Source organism: Pristiophorus japonicus, chromosome 2 (genome assembly GCF_044704955.1).
Source record: "Pristiophorus japonicus isolate sPriJap1 chromosome 2, sPriJap1.hap1, whole genome shotgun sequence".
Taxonomy (NCBI): Eukaryota; Metazoa; Chordata; class Chondrichthyes; family Pristiophoridae; genus Pristiophorus; species Pristiophorus japonicus.
The window spans coordinates 314,002,128-314,027,023 of record NC_091978.1 but is presented as its reverse complement, the minus strand read 5'-3'; the positions used below and the strand labels follow the sequence as shown (position 1 = coordinate 314,027,023).

The 24,896-nt window shown below is 45.2% G+C and overlaps 1 protein-coding gene across 3 annotated transcripts in view; it reads right to left on the bottom strand.

Annotated features, from left to right (window-relative positions):
* The window catches only part of LOC139247727 (folliculin-interacting protein 2-like), a 126,124-nt gene that overhangs the window by 87,765 nt on the left and 13,463 nt on the right, over positions 1 to 24,896 (bottom strand). The gene's annotated exons all lie outside the window — the stretch shown is intronic.

Sequence of the window (24,896 nt, the reverse complement as noted above, 5' to 3'; positions counted from 1 at the left end):
TGTCCCCCTGGGTTTGCTCTGGAAAATATGGTCATCCTTGTAATTACAGTGTGACAGATTCATATGGACATTTATATTACAAATATGGAAAAATTTGACAGGATGCAAGTATAGACAAACACTAGTTCATCTCAGTGGTTGTGCACAGAGATACATCAGAGAATATGGTCACTCGCTTATCGGTTTCTGATATCTTCATGATGCTGTTTCTCAGTCTCTACTTTTCCCCTTTTTTCTGCTCCTCGTTCCTCAACTCTTTTTTGCTTTTTTCTTCTTGCCTTTCAGATGGGAGGTGGTGGATTGTGTGGCAAGGAAAGGAATAACCAACAATTGCAGACTGCATTTAGGGTGGGGTTGCTGGTAAAATGTAGGCTTCAACAACTCGCTTAGCTACCTCCTCAATCATTCATGCTTTTTGTCACTCCAAAAACATCCCTATCCCTTCACCACCCCACCACTCCCTTCCTACCATTGCACAGCACAGGATAAATTCCAGCCAATTTCTGGAAGTGGACGTTGGACCTATGCAAGCTCCTGCTGGTGCACTGTTCTGATTACTGTTGCACCAGAAGCAGCTCTGATAGATCCAATGTCCACTTGTAGAAATCGGCAGGGATTTAAACGCCCTGCGCTGTGAGATCACTCCACAATGTACAACCTCTGGCAATACAAAGCTGCAACAGTTAAAGTGTGGCATGTCCAGATTGCTATGTGAAAGTAGAGATCCTTGAAATACAATAGTTGACTATTTGTGACACACAATCCTACATGACTGAGCATTTTGAACTTCTCAATTTTTCCTCACAGTTTTTAAAAAGAGATAGGATTGAATTCTGCCATCTTCTTGGAGACTACAAAATACCATTTCATAGAATTAGGGTGGGGCGTCAATGGGGCATGAATCTCTCAAGGGGGGCTCGGCAAAAAAAGTTTGGGAAGCACTGGTCCAGACCACATCCTTCTCACATGTCCATCATTTCAGCTCTAAAGCATGTGATGTGATCTAATCCAAGCACACAGCTAAATAAAGCAGCTATGTTACCAGGCATATCCTTTGCAATGCACTCTATTGAGAACAATTACCATCTACCACGCAAAGCCTAGTGACTGTATTCCCTACTTGAAAAGCTATAAAATGTGAAATATTTTAAAATCAGCTGCAATATTCAGACACTTTTAGAATACAGATTGAAAAATATACCTAGATTAGGTTTATAATTGAAAGTCAAAGAAATAATGCCAATCAGGAATTTGAAGTTCCCATTAGATCTTATTGTTGAATTCCTTCAGAAACATGGGAACAGTAGAGTAGCCAGTTTAAAAAGGTCTTCCAACAATCAGTGACATTCCTGCATTTTCTCTTGAGTAACCTTTATTACATGGTGTAATTAATCCTGCAGCCAAAATAACCCTCATGAGGAATCTCATCCACTACCATTCTGAGTTAAAGACCTTTATGATAACTTCAAAAGTCACAGGACAACAATGCGCATTTCACCTAGAAGTAACAAAAATATCCCTCCCCTTGTAAAATAATTTGAAACAGGGTCTAGCTTAGATCTAAAATCATAGCTGTCAATAGTAGGAGCACTGCATTTGGTGACACTGCTCATGGTTTAGGGACAGGAAAATCACTAGCTACCCAATCTTGCCAGATGGCTGCTGGATAGCAATCAGAAATATATGGTTAGCTGTCGAAATCTCGACCTCTGATAAATGACTCAGACATCTTCAGCTCCGGCAGAAGTTTCTTTAATTTACTTGCCAGCAAGGGAAAGATCACACTCAGTCAATGGCTAAGCGAACACCTCCGAAATGGTACAGTTTCACGAGATATTTATACAGTAAAAACCCAAGTTATGGCCTCTCCCTGTGTATTGGCTCTGTCTCGCAGTCAGTGAATACAGATAGAGAGTTAATTACTACATCCTTGTCCTGACGTGGTTTCCAGATATTTCCTTTTGTCAGGGTTATTAGTTGGCCAGCCGGCCATCACTCGATGAGTGTGTGGTAATGAGCTATTACCTGCCTTGCATTGTGTCAGGATTGTCCAGTTTCCTGGTCAGTTATCTTTTTGCATCAAATGGATGACGTCTCTACAAGAGATAATGGCTGGTGGTTTGAGTACTTCGAAAAGTGTGGAGTGGCGTGGAACTGGTGTCGTATAGACAATAGGAGAGCACCATGGCGGGTGGGGGTACTTGTCTCAGCAGGACTTGCCTCCTAGCTGTCTGGTGGCCATCAGCCATCTCAAACCAGGTTTAGCTGTTTATGCAAGCCGACTGCTTTATGCAGAAATTTTTGGAAGGACCAGGACTCCATTTTGTTATATATTAAAAAGGGCACAAAAAAAGTGTCGTATCAGCTTAGATAAAAATACATTTCCACATAGCCTACTGGCACTCCCTATTGGGGGTTATTTGTGTACCCAAGTGACCCTTAGTAGCAAAATCAGTGCCTTTGGAAATGAATCCAAAACAGAATCCAATGTTTTGCTGAGGGGAGGAAGAGAGTGTAGTTAATCATGCTGTGAATTTTCATCTTAAAAGGCTTACCCCAATAGCCTAGTTTGTACTTGGTAACATAGATGAGGCAGTCACAATATTACAGGTTCAACCTCCCAAATCTGGAGTTCCAAAATCCGGAATGTTCCGAATACTGGACATCGACCTGATCAGCGGAAGGGTTGTCCGAAATCTGGAAAATGTTCCGAAATCCAGACACTTAAAAAAATAAATAAATAAACTGCACACATACTGTATTATTTTTAAATGGGGCAATACAAAATAGTCATCCGAAAACCGGACATTTTTTTTAGTGATCACAGCTGCTCAGCACTCACCAATAAACGGCACATCAGAAAATACAGGTACAGCATAGTCGTTCGGAATCAGTTCCCAAAAACCGGCCTTTGTTTTAAAACCGCACAAATACAGACTTGTGATCACAATGCCCCATGACCCTGAACCGAGCCGACCTCACTCACATGGCCCAAGCCAACCCGACCAGAGCTGAGAATTTTGCCATTTGAATTTTAATGATTTTAATAGAAAACACAGTTGTAAAATCAACATTTTGCTAAATGAATTAGTGGCATTAAACAAAGATAGGGACATTGGCCCCAAGTTTCCACATGATTTGCTCCTGACTTTTAGGAGCAACTGGTGGAGAACGGAGTATCTTAGAAATCGGAATTCTCCACATTTAAGTTTTCTGCAGTTCTAGTCAGGTAGAACAGTTTCACTTTTGAACAGAATTTTTTTTTCAAAAGGGGGCGTGTCCGGCCACTGACACCTGATTTGAAAGTTTCCACAGTGAAAACGTATTCCAAACTAACTTAGAATGGAGCAAGTGAAGATTTTTGTAGGCTTGAAAAAACCTTGTCTACACATTAAAAAATCAGGCGCAGGTTACAAATTAGGCGTTGGGAACGAGGTGGGGAGGGGAGGGGGAAGGGAAGTCATTAAATTCTACAATAAATCCTTAGTTATACTTATACAAATAAATCTAACCTGAATAAAAATTTATAAGCAAAGAAAAGATTAAATAAACCATGTTCCTACCTGTGTGAAAGTGCTTCAGGCAGGCCTTTCAGGCAGCGGTTTGCCGTCGGGACCGACCGATGGCGGGGGGGGGGGGGGGGGGGAAGGGAGGGAGAAGGCTGCAGGAAGCCTCATTACTTGAGGCAGCCGTTCCCGATGGCAGTGGGGGGGAGGCAGGGAGAAGGCTGCAGGAAGCCTCATTACTTGAGGCAGCCGTTTCCGATGGCAGTGGGGGGGGGGGGGGGGGGAGGCAGGGAGAAGGCTGCAGGAAGCCTCATTACTTGAGGCAGCCATTCCAGACAGCAGGGAGGGGGAGGCAGGGAGAAGGCTGCAAGAAGCCTCAGTACTTGAGGCAGCCGTTTGCTGTCGGGACCGACGGACGGCAGGGGGGGTGGGGGGAGGGAGAAGGCTGCAGGAAGCCTCAGTACTTGAGGCAGCGGTTTGCCGTCGGGACCGACGGACGGCAGGGGGAGAAAGCTGTAAGAAGCCTCAGTGCTGATCATGGAAGGGCAATGTGGTTTTATTAAAAAATTTTAAAAATTGAACAGCTACAAAGAATTTGAATAGTCTCAAACAAGTGCATGTGTCCCGTTCATCACAGTCTATCTTTAATTACAGAATGCACTTCCTCACCCTCACACACAGAAATATCAAGAAAATTAAAATACAAGCCTTTGCAAGGGTTCAATAAACAAATTTTCACTTTTTCTGCAGCACTTTTTAAAATGGCCGAGTGCCAATGTTTCCTTCACACTGCGTGTGCGCGAACGCTCCAACGCGCACGGTTGCCGGCACGAAAAAAACTCATTTAAATTGTACCCGCCCCCTCCTACTTACAAAATTGCCGTGAGTGCCCCGTGCGCTGCGCCAAGCAGACATCGAGCTGCAAAGCACTCGAGAATAGCGCGTTTTTTTTCAGGCGCCGTTTTCGGCGCAAAAAACGGGCTCCCAGCTCGGAGGGGCGCCCGTTTTGCCATGTGTGGAAACTTTGGGCCATTATAGGGCAACCTGACCTAACCCACGTGTGACCCAAGCCGACCCCACAGTGGTATCAGAAGAGGCAGCTCAGAAATTAGACTGTGTTGGATAAAATATGCATTTACTCAGATAATTGAAAGCTAAAATTTAATACAGTAACGACAGATCCAAAGTGCTGCACACAAGAAGAAAAAGTAAGTGACACCTGTATTCCATTTATGGTGTAAAAATAGTGAAAGATAAAACCAAAAGACATCCAGGAATCTTAGACTCAATGCTCAGCATGCTCAAGCAATGCAGAACAGCTAGTCATAAGCCGGACTATACTGCAAGAGATCGAAAATATGTCAGTGAAATGTTATTACCTGTACAGGGTATCTCTAATTACAAGGGCATCCAGCAGAATTACAGGGTTCAAGACATCCATTTGCACGTGTAAGCTTCTCGGAAGAGTCTCCATTAAGGTGTCACTAAACAGCGATAAATCGGAAAATATAGGTCCTGTACAGCGTACACGAAAGGGTTCTGAAATCCGGAAATACCTGAACCTTGGTCTGGGCATTTCTGGATTCAGGATGTCGGAAATAAGTCCCACAATCCAGAAATACCGGAACCTCGGCCTGGGCTTTTCTGGATTCGGGAAGTCAGAAATAAGTTCTGAAATCCGGAAATACCCAAAATCCGGAACGGTCACAGTCCCGAGGTTTCTGGATTTGGGAGGTCGAACCTGTAGTATTATATACTTTGTCCTCCCCTGACCGCCCCCCCACCATCCTTGAAAGGTTGACTCTTGCTGGAGTACAATTCTACCCGCTTCGGTCACTCTCCAATACCTCATCTAACTGACCTGGAGAATGAGTGTTAGCAACCCAAGCTCAGAGTGGGAATCAAACTTGGGACTTGATCTGTATGGTTTAATTGTTCACCAAGTTGCAAATCTGCCAACTTCACTTAAAAAAAAAAGTTTTCCTACTGCAATCAAAACTTTAACAAGTCGTCCGTACAAAACAATGAATTAAGAAAACTATACATTAACATAACTTTGCTTTCAGTTTGTTAAAACCGAAAATGGCCCTAGAAAAGTAGATCACCACCAGTACACAGTGAGATAACCTTAATACAGCTTACAGCATTAACAAAGCTGTTAGAGTGTCAAGATTACTAGACTAGTAGAATGAGGAGTAAAAGCAGTTATAATTGCAGGTACTTGAATGCAGATTACAGAAGTAGCACTAATTATCCTCCTACTGCCTCCCTCCACATTTTGTTTCCATAAACTAATTCCATATGGGCTGCTTTATATGGACAATTTCCCTCAACAGATATGTATAAAACACTCAACTAAAAATATATGAATAACTAACATCTATGGGAATGTCTCTTCAGGATCAAGGCAGCTTAATGGCTCGAATTTTGCTTTCAACAGCGAAGAAATGGCGTTTGCCATTCATCTCACTGATAAACTTTACACGGGCGTGCCAGCAGAGATTTCCACCAATCCCCTGTCTTTTTCATCATGGTGCCTGAACAGAGCAACCAACAGCAAAGCTCTTCAACCAGATTAAAATATCAGACACCCAGAAAAAATAAATTATATTTAAATGATGTAGAGAAAGCAAATACAGATTGGATTAAGGGGAGAGATTAAAAAAAGACAAAAAAAGTTATTAACTTTCTTGAGGGAATGAGAGACCACAATTGTAAAATTAGTTTTTCAGGGCCAGAGCGGTTTTTCAGCAGTAATTATCATTTATTATGACATTAAAAACTCACTTACTCCTAAATGCACCAGCCCTAACTTTTTCAACTGTTTTTAATGAGGAACTAGTGGGTAAGTTATCAGGTAAGATGTGTATTTATTGGCATATGCGGCGAAGACTAGTCTCCAGTCGTCTTGGATCCCCTTGCCATTGGACCAAGACCTTGCTCCGTCAAGCCCGTGTGGTGGCTGGTGTGCAACGGCCACCCCACATTAAAAGAATTCACGCACATGCATCTGCCACTGTTTAAAATGAGTTTGTCAGTCAGCTGAGTACTCATTTTTAGTGTGGAAGCAAGTCATCCTCGGCCCCGAGGGACTGCCTATGATGATGAGTGGGTAAGTGCCCCAAGTTCACACTATTACAGCAATTTCAGTGCCACGCCTGCATCCTGTGGAGGAGTAGGGTATCAGACAGTAAATTCTGGATTTTCATGTTTAGCTGCGCATGTGCGGATGCCAGAAGTTGCGGTCAGATTTACCCTGCAATAATGGCAACACCCTAAATCCCCACTTTCCTTCGACACAGCTATAGGAATCCATTTTCCTTACAAACTCTCGTTTGCAATACGAAACTATGAAATAAAATTATCAAGGAACATAAAACAAAACAATCACATCAATAAAAAAGGTTGGGATGGGAATAGGACCATTAAGGCAGTCATTGAACTACAGTATGCAGACGATGCTTGCTGAACTCCAAGCCATCGGGGCGTACAAGAGCACCTGCCTTACGCTAAACATCCGTAAAACAAAGATCCTCTACCAATCTGACCCCGCCACACAGCACTGCCCCCCAATTATCAAAATCCGTGACGAAGCTTTGGAGAATGTGGACCATTTTCCATACCTCGGGAACCAACCGTCAAGCAAGAGCAGACATTGACGACGAGGTCCAACACCGCCTTCAGTGCGCCAGCACAGCCTTCAGTTGCCTGAGGAAGAGAGCATTTTAAGACCAGGGCCTCAAATTCGGCACCAAGCTTATGGTCTACAGGGCAGTAGTGGTACCCACCCTCCTATATGGCTCAGAGAAGTGTATCATATAAGCAGACACCTCAAAACGAGAGAGAAATACCACCAGCACTGCCTCCGCAAGATCCTGCAAATCCATTGCCAGGATAGATGCACAAACTTCACTGTTCTTGCTCAGGCCAACATCCCCAGCATCGAAGCATTGACCATGCTCGATCAGCTCCGTTGGGCGGGCCACACTGTTCGCATGCCCGATACGAGACTCCCAAAGCAAGCGCTCTATGCAGAGCTTCGACACAGCAAGCGAGCCCCAGGTGGGCAGAGGAAGCACTTCAAGGACACCCTCAAAGCCTCCTTGATAAAATGCAACATCCCCACCGACTCCTGGGAATCCCTGGCCCACGAGCGCGCAAAATGGAGGAAGAGCATCCGGGAGGGTGCTGAGCACCTTGAATCCCATCGCCGAGAACAAACAAAAACCAAGCATAGATAGCGGAAGGAGCATGCGTCAACCCAAACATCCCACCCACTCTTTCCTTCAACCACTATCTGCTCCACCTGTGACAGAGACTGTAGGTCCCGCATTGGACTGCTCAGTCACCCGAGAAGAGTGGAAGCAAGTCATCCTCGACTCCGAGGGACTGCTTATGATGAGACAGGAAATGATAGAGAGATGGCAGAAATATTAAATAATTATTTTGCTTTAGTATTTAAAAAGGAGATGTAGAACAGGTGGACATGACATTGGATGATGAGATTAGTAATGCGATAAGTACATTTAAAATAAAAAGGAGATCTATTAAGTAAATTAATCAAACAGAGGATAAAACCCCTGGTCCGGATGGATTGCATTCACACATTTTAAAAGAATCTAGGGAAGAGATAGCAAAGGCCTTACTACACATTTAATTATTCGTTAAAAAAAGTAGTGTCAGAGGACTGGTGGATAGCTATCATAATACCTATATTTAAGAAGGGGACTAGAACATAACCAGGCAATTATAGACCAGTCAGCTTAACATCGGTGGTAGGAAAAAGTAATGGAATCCCTACTAAAAAGGAGTGAATAGAAGAACATCTAGAAACTAAAAAATATATTAATAGTCGGCATGGATTTCAAAAGGAAAAGTCTTGCTTGACCAACTTCAGTGAATTTGTAGAAGAGGTAACAGAGAGTAGACAATGGTAATGCAGCAGATGTAATTTATCTAGATTTTCAAAAGGCCTTCGATAAAGGTACCCCTTAATAGACTGATGAACAAGGTGAGAGAATGCGGAGTCGGGGACAAGTAGCAGAACCGATAGCTAGCTGGCTTCAAGACAGAAAGCAAAGAGTAGGGGTAAAATGTGTCAGAAGGTAGGTAGTGGTGTTCCACTAGGATCAGTGCTGGGACCACTGTTCACAATTTATATTAATGATTTAAGACTTTCGAATCAAACACAATTTCTTAATTTGCAGATGACACAAAATTGGGGGGGGAAAGAGAGAGAGAGAGAGAGAGAGAGAGAGAGAGAGAGAGAGAGAGAGAGAGAGAAGAGATGAGGACTGCAACAAATTACAGGAGGACATTAATAAACTTGCAGAATGGGCATATAATTGGCAAATGAAGTTCAACACAGATAAATGTAGGGCATTACATTTTGGTAGGAAGAATAGGGAGGTCACGAGTCTAGGTGGGGTAGAGGAACAAAGGGACGGCAGAGTACAAATATACAAATCACAAAGTTGCGACACGGGTTAGCAAGACCATAAAAAAAGCAAACCAAGCACTCGGGTTTATTTCTAGAGGTATAGCATTGAAAAGTAAGGAAGTTATGCTTAACCTCTACTGAACCATGGTTAGATCACACTTGAAATACTGCACACAGTTCTGGTTGCCATATTATAAAAAAAGGATATAGAGGCACTGGAGAAGATGCAGAGAATATTTACAATGATACCACCAGAAATGCAAGGGTATACACATCAGGAAAGGATCAACAGGCTGGGTCTCTTTTCTCTTAAAGAAAGGCTGAGAGGTAACTTAAAAAAGGTCTTTAAAATTCTGAAAGGTTTTGATAGAGTGGATGCAGAGAGAATGTTTCCGCTTATAGGGAAGAGCATAATTAGAGGCCATCAATTTAAGATAGTCACCAAGAAATCCAATAGGGAATTCAGAACAAAATTCTATCCCAAAGAGTCATCATAGGCAGTCCCTCGGAATCTAGGAAGACTTGCTTCCGCTTCTAAAGCGAGTTCTGTGGTGACTGAACAGTCCAACACGAGAGCCACAGACCCTGTCACAGGTGGGACAGAATTCGTCGGGGGAGGGGTGGGGGGACTGATTTGACGCACGCTCCTTCCGCTGCCTGCGCCTGACCACTTCACGCTGGCAGCGTTGAAATTCAAAGAGCTCAACGCCCTCCCGGATGCATTTTCTCCACCCAGGGCGGTCTTCGGCCAGGGTCTCTCAAGTGTCAATGGTGACGTCGCACTTCACCAGGGAGGCTTTAAGGGCGCCCTTGTAACGTTTCCGCTGTCCACCTTTGGCTCGTTTGCCATGAAGGAGCTCCGCGTAGAACAATTGCTTAGGGAGTCTCGCATCTGGCATGCGAACTAAGTGCCTGCCCAGCGAAGCTGATCAAGTGTGGTTAGTGCTTCAATGCTGGAGATGTTAACCTGGGCAGTCTGTCCTCCCAGGGGATTTGCAGGATCGCGGAGACATCATTGGTGATATATCTCCAGCGACTTGATGTATCTTCTGTACATCGTCAATGCCTTCGATCCATATAAAAGGACGGGTATTACTACAGCCCTGTAGACCATGAGCTTGGTGGTAGGTTTGAGGGCCTGGTCTTCGAACATTCTTTTCCTCAGGCAGCCGAAGGCTGCACTGGCGCACTGGAGGCAATGTTGAATCTCTGCATCAATGTCTGCCTTTGTTGACCCGAGGCATGGGAAGTGTTCCATGTTGTCGAGGGCCGTGTCATGAATCTTGATGACTGGGGAGCAATGCTGTGTGGCGAGGACAGGCTGGTGGAGGACCTTTGTCTTACGGATGTTAAGCATAAGGCCCATGCTTTCAAAAGCCTCGGTGAATACATCGACTATATCCTGGAGTACAGACTCAGTGTGCGCAGACGCAGGCATCGTCCGCATACTACAGCTCAATGACAGAACTGATCTTGGACCTGGCCTGGAGGCAGCGTAGGTTAACCAGCTTCCCACTAGTTCTGTAGATTAGTTCCACTCCAGCAGGGTTCCATCCAAAGAGTGGCGAGAATGTGGATCTCGCTACCACAGGGAGTGGTTGAAGCGAATAATATAGATGCATTTATGGGGAGGCTAGACAAGCATGAGGGAGAAAGGAATACAAGGTTGTGCTGATATATTTAAATGAGAAAAGGCAAGGAGTAGGCTCAAGTGGAGCATAAATGCTAGAATGGACTGGTTGGGCCAAATGGCCTGTTTCTGTGATGTATACCCTATGTAATACCCCCATTCCTCACTTTGATATTAGTGGCAAGTGACCCAGCATTGATCTGCGGGGGGTACCTACTCGTCGCTCCACACCACTTTGACACAGCTCCATTTACAACCACCCTGGTCACCTTTGATGCAGCTAGCTGCCATCCACTTTAGCAATTACTGAGCTATCCTATGCTTTTCTATCTTATGAACCAACCTCCTGTACCATATCAAAAGCTTGAAAATTAAGACAAGCAGCGTCCATAAACTTCTCTTTAGTCACAAGTTCCAATACCGCGAAAAGAAATTCAATGGGTCTCTAAATAATGATTTCTCACTCCTCAGTAAAGCCACAATTACTTATCTTTATCTAGGGGATCCAAGAAAGAACAAGGACCTAAAAGAAAACCTGAGTAAAGAATAAAGCACATAGAAGTTTGTATTTAATTTACCTGTTAAACGTTTCAACTTCACTTTTTAAAAAAAAACATATTAAAAACCTGTGTCTATAATATAGATCGCCCATGTTGCCAATTGCTCTCCACCAGTCACATGAGGCAAATCCTCAAGAACACAATGCAGTTTTTCAAAAAACAACTTTCAGCTTTTTTATCTTTTGATAGATCTCCTCTGTAACCTGGTTATGACCCTAATCTCTTCTCTGACTGAGCAACGGCACAGAAATTAACGAATGTTCTTCAAAAGCCAATAGAAGCCTTTCTTTTCCATCCAGTTCTAAATATATCATTTCATAGAGTCTTTGCTAGGGAAGAGTGACCCATATACCATAAAGTAAGAAATGTTTAATAGCATTTAGCCTTCTTTCTTTCCAAAATTCAGTGAAATAACGACATCAAGTAATTAAATATATGTATGGGTAGATTTACACAAGAAGTTTCATTCCAAGGCGAGTGAAGAAAGTCTAATTTCAAAAAAAACCTTTTCAACACAAATTTTCTTTACCCCCAATCTTCTAACTCCTTTCTGGGTATTGATGCCAAGTGTCTTTCCAGTACCTTGCCCAAGTAACCATTCTTCACAAGCGAGTCCAGAAGTTGAGTGTTATCAGGCTATTCAGTCATAGAAACGGAGAATCATAACCAAGCTCAAACTTGTCTTTATTCTATTCCAACACATGTGCATTTTTTAAGAAGGGATCACTGGGAACTCAAGTGCAGAAAGCCCAACCAATTTTCACTTCTCTAACCAGAAGGCCAAACAGCACACCGAGGGCTCAATTTTCCCCAATGTCGTATTTTGGCGTATTGCAAGAGTTATGCCCGACTATTCCAAAAAAATAACTAGCAAGTTTCCCCATTCTATTTTTTGAAATTGGCGCCACACAGCCTCTCCTTCAGCTTCAGGGGGGTGTAGCCGAATGTCTGCACTGAAAAAACGATGCCCCCCCCCCGCCCCCTCTCCCTTCTGCGCATGCACAGATTAAAAAAAAGGATGTTTTTTGACGTGACTGCTATGGGTGCACGCATGCCCAGTACAGCTCCCGGTCTGCATTCGGCGATTTTTAAAGAGCCAGTTGTGTGCGAGAACTTTAATTCTCATTAGAAAAATCGGAGTTGCAATACAAGATGCTCAAGGACCAAGAATTTCTTACAGGATGAAGTGGAGGCAGTAGTGACTGTAATTGAGGCCAGATGGCACGAGCTGAACACCAGAGAGGTCACATAAAAGTGTCACCAAAACAAATGAAGAAATGCTGGAACCAACCTGCAGAAGATTATTGTGCAATGGTGACCACTCCAAGATCTGGAGGCCAGTGCAAAAAGTTGCAGGACCTTGGTCAAGTCGTTAGTGCAAGTAATATTTGTGTTTATTCAATTGTAAAATGTGACAATCTGTATGTCCCACCCAGCAGAAAGACACCCTCTAAAAAAAATTATATTTCTATCTTTGCAGAGGAAGGTGACACAACAAAAGGGAAAGCACTCGAACAGGAGGAGGTCCGGCAAATCTGCACCCACTGACACTCTTGTAAGAAAGGGTCGCTGCTTTGATGGGTCCTGGCTGGAGAAAAGCAACCACCACGGCACAAGCTGGGCCAACACTCGAGGGAGAGGGCAAGTCCTGCTAATTCCACAGTCTGGCTTTACTAAATGTTAAGTACTGCGTGGGTTATCCATGCTTCGGTTCATGGGGATATCTGTCAGCTACGCTTCGGTTGATGCAATGTGCGATCTGTTGTGTATCTAAAGCATGCACTTCCATGGTCCGCCACCAAGGAGCTCATCCACTGAAGTCCCAAGGGATCCCAGCATCTCTTGGAAGCACTGCATATAAGCTGGCCCCTAAGGCCTGTTCCTCACTCTGGAGTGTCTTAATAAAGACTGAGGTCACTGTTACTTTAACCTCCTTGTGTGCAGTCTCATCTGTGTTAGGAACACAATAACTGGCAATGAGTATACAAATCCAACGCAAAGATGCGGCAAACTGTGGGCATCCTGGAGAAGTTCTCGGAGGGAGAGGACTGGGAAGCCTGTCGAATGGCTAGACTAGTACTTTGTAGCCAACGAGCTGGACGGAGAAGGAAACGCTGCAAAAAGGAGAGCGGTCCTCCTCACGGTCTGCAGGGCACCGACCTACAGTCTCGAAGAATCTTCTGGCTCCGGTGAAACCCACAGATAAGTCGTATGAGGAGCTCTGTACACTGGTTCGGGAGCATATTAACCCGAGGGAGAGCGTGCTGATGGCGAGGTATCGGTTCTACACATGCCAGTGATCTGAAGCTCAGGAAGTGGCGAGCTAAGGCGACTTGCAGGACAATGTGAGTTTGATGGCTCCCAGGAGCAAATGCTCAGACTTTTTTGTACTGGGCATTGGCCACGAGACCATCCTACGAAAACTTTTGACTGTAGAGACACCGACCCTCAGTAAGGCCATTGTGATATCACTGGTGGACATAAATGCCTGTGCCAACACCAAACAAATCTCTCAGCACACAAGTGCTAGCAATGTTCATAAATTAACTGGAACTGTGTTTGCGAGCAGAAATGTACAGGGCAGAACCCACGAGTCTGCAACTGCCAGCAGGTCTCAGGTGACCCAGATGACTAAGAGTCCCCAACAAAGGATGAATGCAAGGCAATTCACACCTTGTTGGCGTTGTGGAGGCTTCCATTCAGCCTATTCATGCTGCTTCAAAGGGTATGTTTGCAAGAGCTGTGCAACAATGGGGCACCTCCGACGAGCTTGCAAACGAGCTGCAAGCTCTGCAAAACCTGCTAACCACCACATGGCAGAGAAATATCGGTCCACGGTGGATCAAAGCAATTTCGAGCCTGAGAGAGAGGAGGCAGATGCTGAATTACACGGTGTGCACACATTTGAGACGAAATGTCCACATATAATGCTAAACGTAAAATTGAATGGCTTACCCGTAGCCATGGAACTGGACACTGGTGCTAGCCAATCCGTGAGTAAAAAGATGTTTGAGAGACTGTGGTGCAACAAGGCACTCAGACCAGCCCCGAGCCCCATCCACACGAAACTGAGAACGTACACCAAAGAGCTTATACTGTCCTGGGCACGGTGCACGAACTGCCACTCTGGATTGTCCCAGGCGATGGCCCCACACTGCTTGGAAGGAGCTGGCTGGGCAAAATCCGCTGGAACTGGGATGACATCCAAGCGCTATCACATGTCGATGAGGCCTCACTTACCCAGGTTCTTAACAAATTTCCTTCCCTTTTTGAGCCAGGCATTGGAAACTTTTCCGGGAGCGAAGGTGCGGATCCACTTGATCCCAGAGGCACGACCCATTCACCACAAGGCACGAGTGGTATCTCATGATGAGAGAGTGGAAATCAAGCTGGATAGGCTGCAACGCGAGGGCATCATCTCCCCAGTGGAATTCAGCGAGTGGGCCAGCCCGATTGTTCAAGTACTCAAAAGTGATGGCACGGTCAGGATTTGCGGTGCTGGCAGGAAGCAAGACATTCACCAAGTTTGACCTGACTTCGGCCTACATGACGCAGGAGCTGGAGTAATCTTCGAACGGCCTCACCTGCATCAACACGCACAAGGGACTGTTCATCTACAACAGATACCCGTTTGGAATTCGGTCGGCTGCAGCGATCTTCCAGAGAAACATGGAGAGCCTACTCAAGTTGGTACCACACACTGTGGTTTTTCAGGACGACATATTGGTCACGGGTCGGGACACCGTCAAGCACCTACAAAACCTGGCACCAAGAACTGTGCGGATGCTCTCAGTCGGCTACCATTGCCCACCACGGGAGTGGAAATGGCATCGCCTGCAAACTTGTTGATGGTGGCTCAGCCCGCAGACTTGGAAGCGTTTGAAAATGATAAATCACCTGTCACGGCCTGCCAGATTAGGACTTGGACCAGCCAAGATCCTCTGCTGTCCCTAGTAAAACAAACTGTACTGCATGGGAGCTGGGCCAGCATCCCCGTTGAAATGCAAGAGCTAATCAAGCCTTTCCAGCGGCAAAAGGATGAGCTGTCCATTCAGGCAGACTGCCTGTTGTGGGGTAACCGCGTAGTGCTACCAAAAAAGGGCAGGGAGACATTCATCTCGGATCTCCACAGCACACACCAGGGTATAGTAATGATGAAAGCGATAGCCAGATCCCACATGTGGTGGCCCGGTATCAACTTTGACTTAGAGTCCTGTGTACAGCAATGCAGCGTATGTGCTCAGTTGAGCAACGCACCCAGAGAGGCACCACTAAGTTTGTGGTCCTGGCCCTCCAGACCATGGTTGAGGATCCATGTTGACTATGCGGGCCCGTTTCCCGGTAAAATGTTCCTGGTGGTGGTGGATGCTTTTTCAAAATGGATTGAATGTGAAATGATGTCGGGAAGCACCGCCACCGCCATCATTGAAAACCTGAGGGCCATGTTTGCCACCCACGGCCTGCGTGACATACTGGTCAGTGACAACGGGCCATGTTTCACCAGTGCCGAATTTAAAGAATTCATGACCCGCAATGGGATCAAACACGTCACCTCGGCCCCGTTTAAACCAGCCTCCAATGGGCAGGCAGAGCGGGCAATACAAACAATCAAACAGAGCCTCAAACGAGTCACAGAAGGCTCACTCCAAACCCACCTGTCCCGAGTACTGATCAGCTACTGCACGAGACCCCACTCGTTCACAGGGGTGCCCCTGGCTGAGCTACTCATGAAAAGGACACTTAAAACGAGACTCTCGCTGGTTCACCCCAACCTGCATGATCACGTAGAGAGCAGGCCGCAGCAACAAAATGTAAACGATGGTCGCGCCACTGTGTCACGGGAAATTGATCTGAATGACCCTGTGTATGTGCTAAACTGTGCAAGTGGATCGCGGGCACGGTGATAGCTAAAGAAGGGAGTAGGGTGTTTGTAGTCAAACTAGACAATGGACAAATTTGCAGAAAGCATCTGAACCAAACGAGGCTGCGTTTCACAGACTGCCCTGAACAACCTACAGCAGACATCACCTTTTGAGCCCACAACACAGACCCAAAGGATCAACGACACCATGCCGGACCAGGAAAATCGAACTCATCACGCCCAGCAAAGCCAGGCTCACCCAGCAAGGCCAACAACACACCAGAACAGACATTTGTGCTGAGGCAGTCCACCAGGGAAAGAAAGGCTCCCGACCGCCTCACCTTGTAAATAGTTTTCACTTTGACTTTTGGGGGGACGGTGGGGTGGCGGGAGGAGTGATGTTGTGCATCTGTAAAGCATGCACTCCCATGTTCCGCCACCAGGGAGCTCATCCCCCGAAGTCCCAAGGGATCCCAGCATTCCTTGGGAGCACTGTATATAGCCGGCCCCCAAGGCCTGTTCCTCACTCTGGAGTGTCTTGCTAAAGACTGAGGTCACTGTTACTTTAACCTCCCTGTGTGCCGCCTCATGTGTTAGGAACACAATACGATCATTCATCGTGGTCCTTCAAATGAGCCTGCTGCCTGCACTGTGTGCCCCTACTCATGCCACCCTGCCCCCTCCTCTGCTGCTAACCATTTGTCTGTTCTGTTATATTTTGCACAACTTGACGAGGCTGAAGCCGATGCAGATTATTCAGACTCTGAGGAGCCTGAAGAGAACATCTTCTAATCCCACCTTACAGACCAAGAGCATTGGGGTGAGGGGGAGGTGATGGATGAAACCCACATTGTCGTACTCGCTCGGGAGGAGATGCAGGTGCCGCCCATTGAGGTGCCTGGTCCTTTCCTGAGTGGTACGAGTGCTGGGACATTCCATGGTTTCTCACAGTCCGAGGCTGGGGATTCCAGTGGGGTGCAGTGAGGCACACCCAGGGCCCCACCGTCCGAGGCTGCAGATCCAAGAGGGATTGAGCTAGCCACAACAGGATGAGGAGGGGGAAGGAGAGCTTGAAAGCGCTGTCTAGAGGTGCAGGATCCAACAGATGTGGTTCAGATGATGGCAATGAGTGCGGAGAGCAGTGACCTTACACGATCACTCCTGATCATCAGTGAGGTGAGTGATGAGGTATCAGGACTGTCGGGAGAAGTTAACAACACTCTCGAGAAATGGGAACACCGTCCGGGCACATGAGGGAGGAAATGTCGCAGGCAGCTGATACACTGTCGTTGCACATAAAAGGAGGGAATGTTGGAGGTAGCTGTTGCAATAAGGGAACACGCCCAAACCCCGCGCCCATTGACGGAATCAACTGCCACTCCCACTCCCACTCCAATCCCCAGACCAGCCTCTGAAGAGGCCCAGGCCGGGCCTTCCACATTGCCGCCTTCCACCCCCCCAGATCAAGAAGTGCACATTACCAGAGGTGTTCGAAAGAATAAGCTTGGTACCAACCCGAGAAACACTGCGCCACCACCTACGGGCAGGGGTGAAGTCAACAAGACCAAGCGCAGCAGGCGGTCTTGGAATAAGTTGGAGGAGAGATGAGTGCAGCCTTTCTGTGCTGCTGCTATTATTGTTGTTACTGTTCTCAAATTAAAAGTTTTTTGTAAGTTATGTAAATTTACAAGTTTAAAAGTTTGTAAGTGATCTTACCTGAAAACTTTAAAGTTTGCTACAAGAATATTTTTATTAAAGTTACGTTAAGCACAAACAAATGTTTGTTAAACTTTTGAATAAAATGTTAAATTATAACTGAATAATTTCTGTTATTTGTTCTATTAACACATTATGGAACAGCTCCAAACAGTAAAAATGGTCCATTTGGAATAGTTGCTGCTGAGCCTTCAGGCACCTAAGGGTTCACGGATGAGCTGTTGGCGCAAGGCTCGAGCAATCATTAAAGGGAGCACGACAGCCCACCCTCCTCCGCCATCATGCTCCGGGTTCAGGTAGTTGCATGACTTCTTCATCCTCCTCCTAGTCATCTGCATCTTCCTCATCATCATCAGCCACTCTCACTTCAGGTGGGTCTTCTACCAGCTAAGTTATGCAGTATACAACAGTGAACTGACAGAGAATCTCAGGGGAGTATTGAAAGTAGCCTCCGGAATGGTCAAGGCATCAGAAACGCTGTTTCAAGATGCCAATGGTCCTCTCTATTATGCTGCGCACCGCAACGTGCGACATGTTGTATTCCCGGTCAGCTTCCGTGCAGGTTACGCATAGGGGTGTCATGAGCCAGGTGGCGAGGCTGTACCCTTTGTCTCCAGCAGCCAGCTCTGCCCTTCTGGCTGCTGCTGAAACATGGCAGATATAGCACTCGTGTAGGATGAATGCATCATGGATGCTCCCAGGGTATCTCGCATCAACTGACATGATGCGATGCATGTCGTCACACACAAGCTGCACATTAACGGAGTGGAAGCCTTTTCTGTTCCTGTATATCACGGAATCCTCCAAAAGGTGCTCGCAAAGCGAATGTGGGTACAATCAATGCAGTCCTGTACCTTTGGAAGCCAACAATCCTCGAGAAACCCACAGCACTTTCACGCATTGCCTGGGCGGTCATGGGGATCTTTATGGAGAAATTCCTCTGGGCATATAGTGCAGCAGTCACCTGCCGAATGCAGATATGTATCGCAAGTTGAGAAATGGCGCAGACATCCCAAGTTGTGGCCTGGAATGAGTCAAATGCATAGAATGAAAGTGCAGCTGTAAACTTCACTTCAACTGACAAAGCAATCCTCCTGACGCTTCTAGGTTGTAGGTCTGCTTTTACTAACTCACAGATCTGAGTTACAACTTATTTGCAGAAACGCAACCTTCTCACAGTCTGCATCACTCAGGTGCAGGTATGAACACCTGTCCAGATATATCCGATGTGGGTAAGGCCTCCTGCCCATCATCTTACGTGCTCTGAGGTTTCTCATGCGATGATGTTGAATCAATCGTCTCCTCCGCAACACCATGGCACTGTCAGTATTACCCCCATGATTAAATTGTACCTTTGCAAGAAGCTCAAAACAGCAGGACAAGCTTCTCTGTTCTCTCTTCCCTCTTCCCCCTTCCCTTTCCCCCCCCACCCAAAGGTCGACGCCCTAGTACGGACCACACCCAGGTCTGCGCATGTGCAATAGGCTTGCTTAAAATGGGAAGCTAAGTATTCAAATGAGGACATTTGGGGCAATGCAGTCTAATGCAATTCTTTAATTTGAGATTTTTTTTTCCAAAGTGCCATCCCACCACTGACCGAACATCTCCTCACCGGGCTTGAGATTTGGCCGGCAGAATCGCTCACTCGCCCAGACACAGGGGCTCAACAAACCAACACCACCCCCCACCCCCACCCACCGGGCTTTTTTTGAAGCTGAGCCCCGAGCCCATGTCTGGGCGAGGGACCGATTCTGCTGGCCGATGCTCCGACCCTCGAGCCCGGTTTGAAGACTTTCAGTGGTGGTGTGGCACTTTGAAAAAAATCCAAAATTAAAGAATTGCATTAGACTTAAGTTTGAAAAAAATTAAGCTTCATGATGCACATATCATCACTATAGGCGGCCCCTCGAATGAGGATGACTTGCTCCCTTACCAAAGGAATGAGTTTGCAGATGTTTCAATGAAGGGCCCGAGGGGTGGATGATGCGAGCGTGGATTTTTTTTTTATATATATATATATATATAAAATATATATATATATAAAAAAAAATCCACGCTCGTATATATATATATATATATATATATATATATATAAAAAATATATAAATAAACGTGTCGTGACCGTTGCACATCAGTCACCACACTTTTTTATGTTTCTATCAAAAAGGAGTTAGATGAAGTCCTTACTACTCGGGGGATCAAGGGGTATGGCGAGAAAGCAGGAACCATGAACTCATTGATTGGCAGTGCAGGCTAGAAGGGCCGAATGACCTACTCCTGCACCTATTTTCTACGTTTCTGTTTCACACGGGCTTGACAGGGATAGGCCTTTATCCAATAGCGAGGGTTAACCAAGATGACTACAGACTTGCTCTGCTACACGGACCTAGTGCGCACACACAGTGGGCAGTGTAATGGTGAGACGAATGATTGAAGCGGAGAAGCGGCGAGAGATCGAGGCAGAAATGCTGCGGATGATCGGAGCGGAGATGGATCGCGGATGAGATTCGGCGACTGATCTTGATGGAGGTGTGGCAAATGTTTGGTGCGGAGGTGCGGTGAGAGATCATGGCGGAAGTGTAGCGAGTGTTTTGTGACAGAGGAGCGGCAAGAGATTGTGGAGAGTTACACAGCGATGCATATTTAATGTGTTCTTGACTCCCTCCAAAACTTTGCCTAAAAACAATGGCGTCTTTCTGCGCCGCTGGTTTTTCTTAAGTGCCCAGGTGGTTTTTTGGGAGTTCTAGGAAAAATGTAAGTTAGCCAAACTTGCATAAATGTGAAAAATTGCCGCAGACATCAGGTCACGCCCCTTATGCCAAAAAAACCAAACCTAAAAAATCATAATTGAGTTACGCTGGCGCACAATCTTTGGGGAAACTGGATTTTTAAATTTAGGCCAAAAAAAACAGCGGAGATAACTGGGGGAAAATTGAGCCCCTAAAACCTGTTAAGTTAACAAAGACCCAAATCTAGCCCAGTCTATATGGTTCAATACTCACTCACTGAACCAGCTGAGTCATTGGGGAACAGACCATTTAAAATTCTAGATATAAAACATTCAACCCAAAGTGATAGTGATCACTTGGGTAAAATACCAAGGGTTTCTTGCAATTGTGGAACTGAAGTTCAGAGCAAATCAACATCTTCAAGGAAAGGGGAGAAAATCAGGTGTGGTCAGGAGGAACAGCCCTAAAAAAATTAAATTTACTACTAAATTGCAATTTCTCAATTTTTTGAGGGATTCGCTGGGTGTCTGCCACTCACACAAACCCATCTTAACGCTCCACACAGGCGGAGTTTCTGTTTGGTCGCTATAGAGTGCACACTTTCTCCCCATTAGGACATAAACTCACTTACATAAACCCACTGAATTTAGCAAAACTCAGGGGTGCCAAGTGTGTGCAAAGATACTGCTGTAGTTTAACCAGCTAAAACTATACAGCTTACAAGGAGAGCGCACTGGTAATGTTCCCACTGGTACTCCAAGCAAGGACCACATTACCTGTCAGAGCACAGGCTTGCAGAATATCTGGGCTGAGTGGGCAGAATCTTCAAGTCACATTCGTGAGCCAGTGTGCAGAATGCTGTGGAACAGCATCTCTCTCAGGTATAAGATTATAAATCTGCCAGACGGTTTATTTTTCTTACCCCGCCCCCAATCAGGGGTGTTATCCCTGAGCCAACTTAATCCCAAAGTGACCCAGTTTACCTCCTCCCTGCTGCACAAGAAATAGTCACTAGCAGCTCAGTATTTTCTTGATAATTAGGTGGTAATGTTTCTGGCAGTTTGGGAAAAGGGCTGTTTATGTTTTAGTTCTTTAACAGATATCAGTGAAACAAGCACGTGTTAAGCATTGACAAATTGGCTTGACTGCATCTGGAATTTTTTCCAAATCTTCATTTCAGATTAATTAATTTGGCTCTTGCCATTTTTTGATCTACCTATGTATCTATCCAATTTAGGCACCATATATCTGATCTTTAATATTCCATCTACTTACACAACAAAGTTGTTTTGGATTCTCGCTGACATCTATGATCTGCCATTCTATGGTCATCGTTACCACTTTGTGTTACTCACCTCCACTAACTTGTACAACACCCAGTCTTCATTACCTTTTGCAAATTTAAAAGAGACCAAGAGTTTACAGTTATTTCTAACTTCGTCATTCAGCCACTGTGTTTTGGTTTTTCGGTCAGACATCTAGACTTCTTTTGTACATCCCTCAAAATAGTCTTAAAAAACATGTCCTCCAACCATTCCATTTTCTAATCCCTTCTCTATCACGGAACTCTCCCTGTAACTCAGAACATTTTTCCTTCATACAAATAAAAACACTTCAAAATATGGATCAGAAGGTCCCAGGGTCAGTTCTCAATCTGTGCTGAGCTCTCGGCCAAAGCAGAGGTTTAGCTATACAATTGCCCAACTCATTTTTTTCCTCTTTCCTGAACTAGGAAAAGGGAAAAATTAGTAAGACAGGGCTCCTACCCAGATTGCTATCCAGCGATCCCTGTTGATCAGGCCTGGCTGTAATGTAAAGGCATGCCTGCCAGCATTCATGGAATCATAGAATGGTTACAGCACGGAAGACAGCCATTTGGCCCATCAAGCACATGCCAGCTCTCCAAGAGCACCTCAGCTAATCACATTCCCCTGTCCTTTCCCCATAGCCCTGCAAAAAAAATTCTCAGATACTTATCCAACTCCCTTTTGAAAGCAGTGATTGAGTCTGCTTTCACCATCCTTTCAGGCAGTGCATTCCAGATCCTAACCACTCACTGTGTAAAAGGTTTTTTCTTCTGTCGCCTTTGGCTCTTTTGCCAATCACCTTAAATTGGTATCCTCTGGTTCTTGACCCTTCTGCCAATGGGAACAATTTCTCTCCATCTACTCTGTCCAGACCCCTCATGATTTTGAACACCTCTATTAAATCTCCTCTCAATCTTCACTGCTCTGAGAACAACCCCCGCTTCTCCAGTCTATCTACGTAGTCCCTCATCCCTGGAATCATTCTCGTAAATCTATTCTGCAGCCCCTCGAAGGCCTTCACATTCTTCCGAAAGTGCGGTGCCCAGAATTGGACACAATACTCCAGTTGAGGCCAAATCAGTGTTTTATAGAGCTTCATAATTTCCATGCTTTTGTACTCTATACCTCTATTCAAGAAGCCCAGGATCCCGTATGCTTTTTTGAAAAAAAACTGTTTTCTCAACCTGCCCTGCCACCTTCAACGATTTGTGCATGCAACCCTTTTAGACTTGTACCCTTTAGTTTATATTTCCTCTCCTCATTCTTTCTACCAAAATGTATCACCACACCTTTCTGTATTAATTTAATCTACCACGTGTCCACCCATTCCATCAGCTCGTCTATTTCCTCTTGAAGTCTATCACTATCCCCCTCACTGTTCACGATACTTCCAAGTTTTGTGTCATCAGCAACTTTTGAAATTGTGCCCTGTACACCCACATCCAAGTCATTAATGTACATTAACAAAAGCAGTGGTCAGAGTACTGACCCTGGGAAACACCACTGTATACCTTACTCCACTACTCTCTGTTTCCTGTCACTTATTCAATTTCGTATCCATGCTGCCACTGTCCCTTTTATTCCATGGGCATCAACTTTGCTGTAAGCCTATTATGCAGCACTTTGTTGAACGCCTTTTGGAAATCCATGTACACCACATCAACCGCACTGCCTTCATCAACCCTGTTACCTCATCAAAAAACTCGATCAAGTTGTTTAAACATGATTTACCTTTACCGTGCCGACTTTCCTTAATTAATCCACACTTGTCCAAGTGACTTAATTTTGTCCCCGATTATTATTTCTATAAGCTTTCCGGCTACCGAAGTTAAACTGACCGGCCTATAGCTGCTGGGTTTATCTTTACACCCTATTTTTAACAATGGTGTAACATTTGCAATTCCCCAGTCTTCTAACACCACCCCAGTTTCGAAGGAGGATAAGATGATTATAGCCAGTACCCCCATGATTTCTTCCTTCACTTCCCTCAGCGCCCTTGAATGCATCCCATCCGGTCCCAGTGACTTAACTACTTTTAAGTACAGCAAGCCTTTCTAGTACCTCATCTTTATCAATTCTTATCCCATCCAGTATTTCCTCTACCTCCTACTTTACTGTGTCTATGACAGCATCATTTTTATCAGTGAAGACAGATGCAAAGTACTCATTTAGTACCTCAGCCACAACCCCTGCCTCCATGCGTAGGTGTTGGCCCCACCCCTCCTCTTACTACCCGTTTACTACTTAGATGCCCAAGACTTTGGATTACCTTTTATATATGTTAGCTGCCATTCTATTCTCTTTGCCCCTCCTTTTCTTTTTCACTTCTCATCTGAACTTTCTCTATTTAGCCTGCTTCTCAAATGTATTCTCAACCAGACATCGGTCATACACACTTTTTATGGCTTCATCTTACTCTCGCTATCTCTTTCATCATCCAGAGAGCTCTGACTTTAGTTGCCCTACCTTTTCTCCTCTTGAGAATGTACCTTGACTGTACCCGAACTATTTCCTCTTTAAAGGCAGCCCATTGTTCCACCACAGTTTTGCCTGCCAATCTTTGATTCCAATTTACCTGGACCAGATCCGTTCTCATCCCACTGAAATTTGCCTTCCTCCAATTAAGTATTTTTACTCTAGATTGCTCCCGGTCCTTTTCCATAGCTAATCTAAACCTTACGATACTATGATCATTCTTCTCTACATGTTCACCTAGTGATTCTTGCTCCACTAGACCTACTCATTCCCCAGAACCAGATCCAGCAATGCCTTCTTCCTCATTGGAACAGAAACATACTTATCAAGAAAGCTCTCCTGAATACACAGAAATTCTTCCCTCTTTCTGTCCTTCACACTATTATCCCAGTCTATATTAGGATAGTTGAAGTCCACCATTATTACAGTATTAGTTCTTGCATCTCTGTAATTTCTGTGCGAATTTGCTGCTCCATATTTTTTCCACTAGTTGGTGGCCTATAGAATACACCTCGTAGGGTAATGGCACTCTTATTTCTTCTCTGACCAAATAGATTCTGTCCTTGGCCCCTCCAGGACATCCTCTCTTTCCAGCATGGAACATTCTCCTTAACCAATACTGCCTATCTTTTCTGAACATCTATATCCAGAAATATTTAATACTCAATCCTG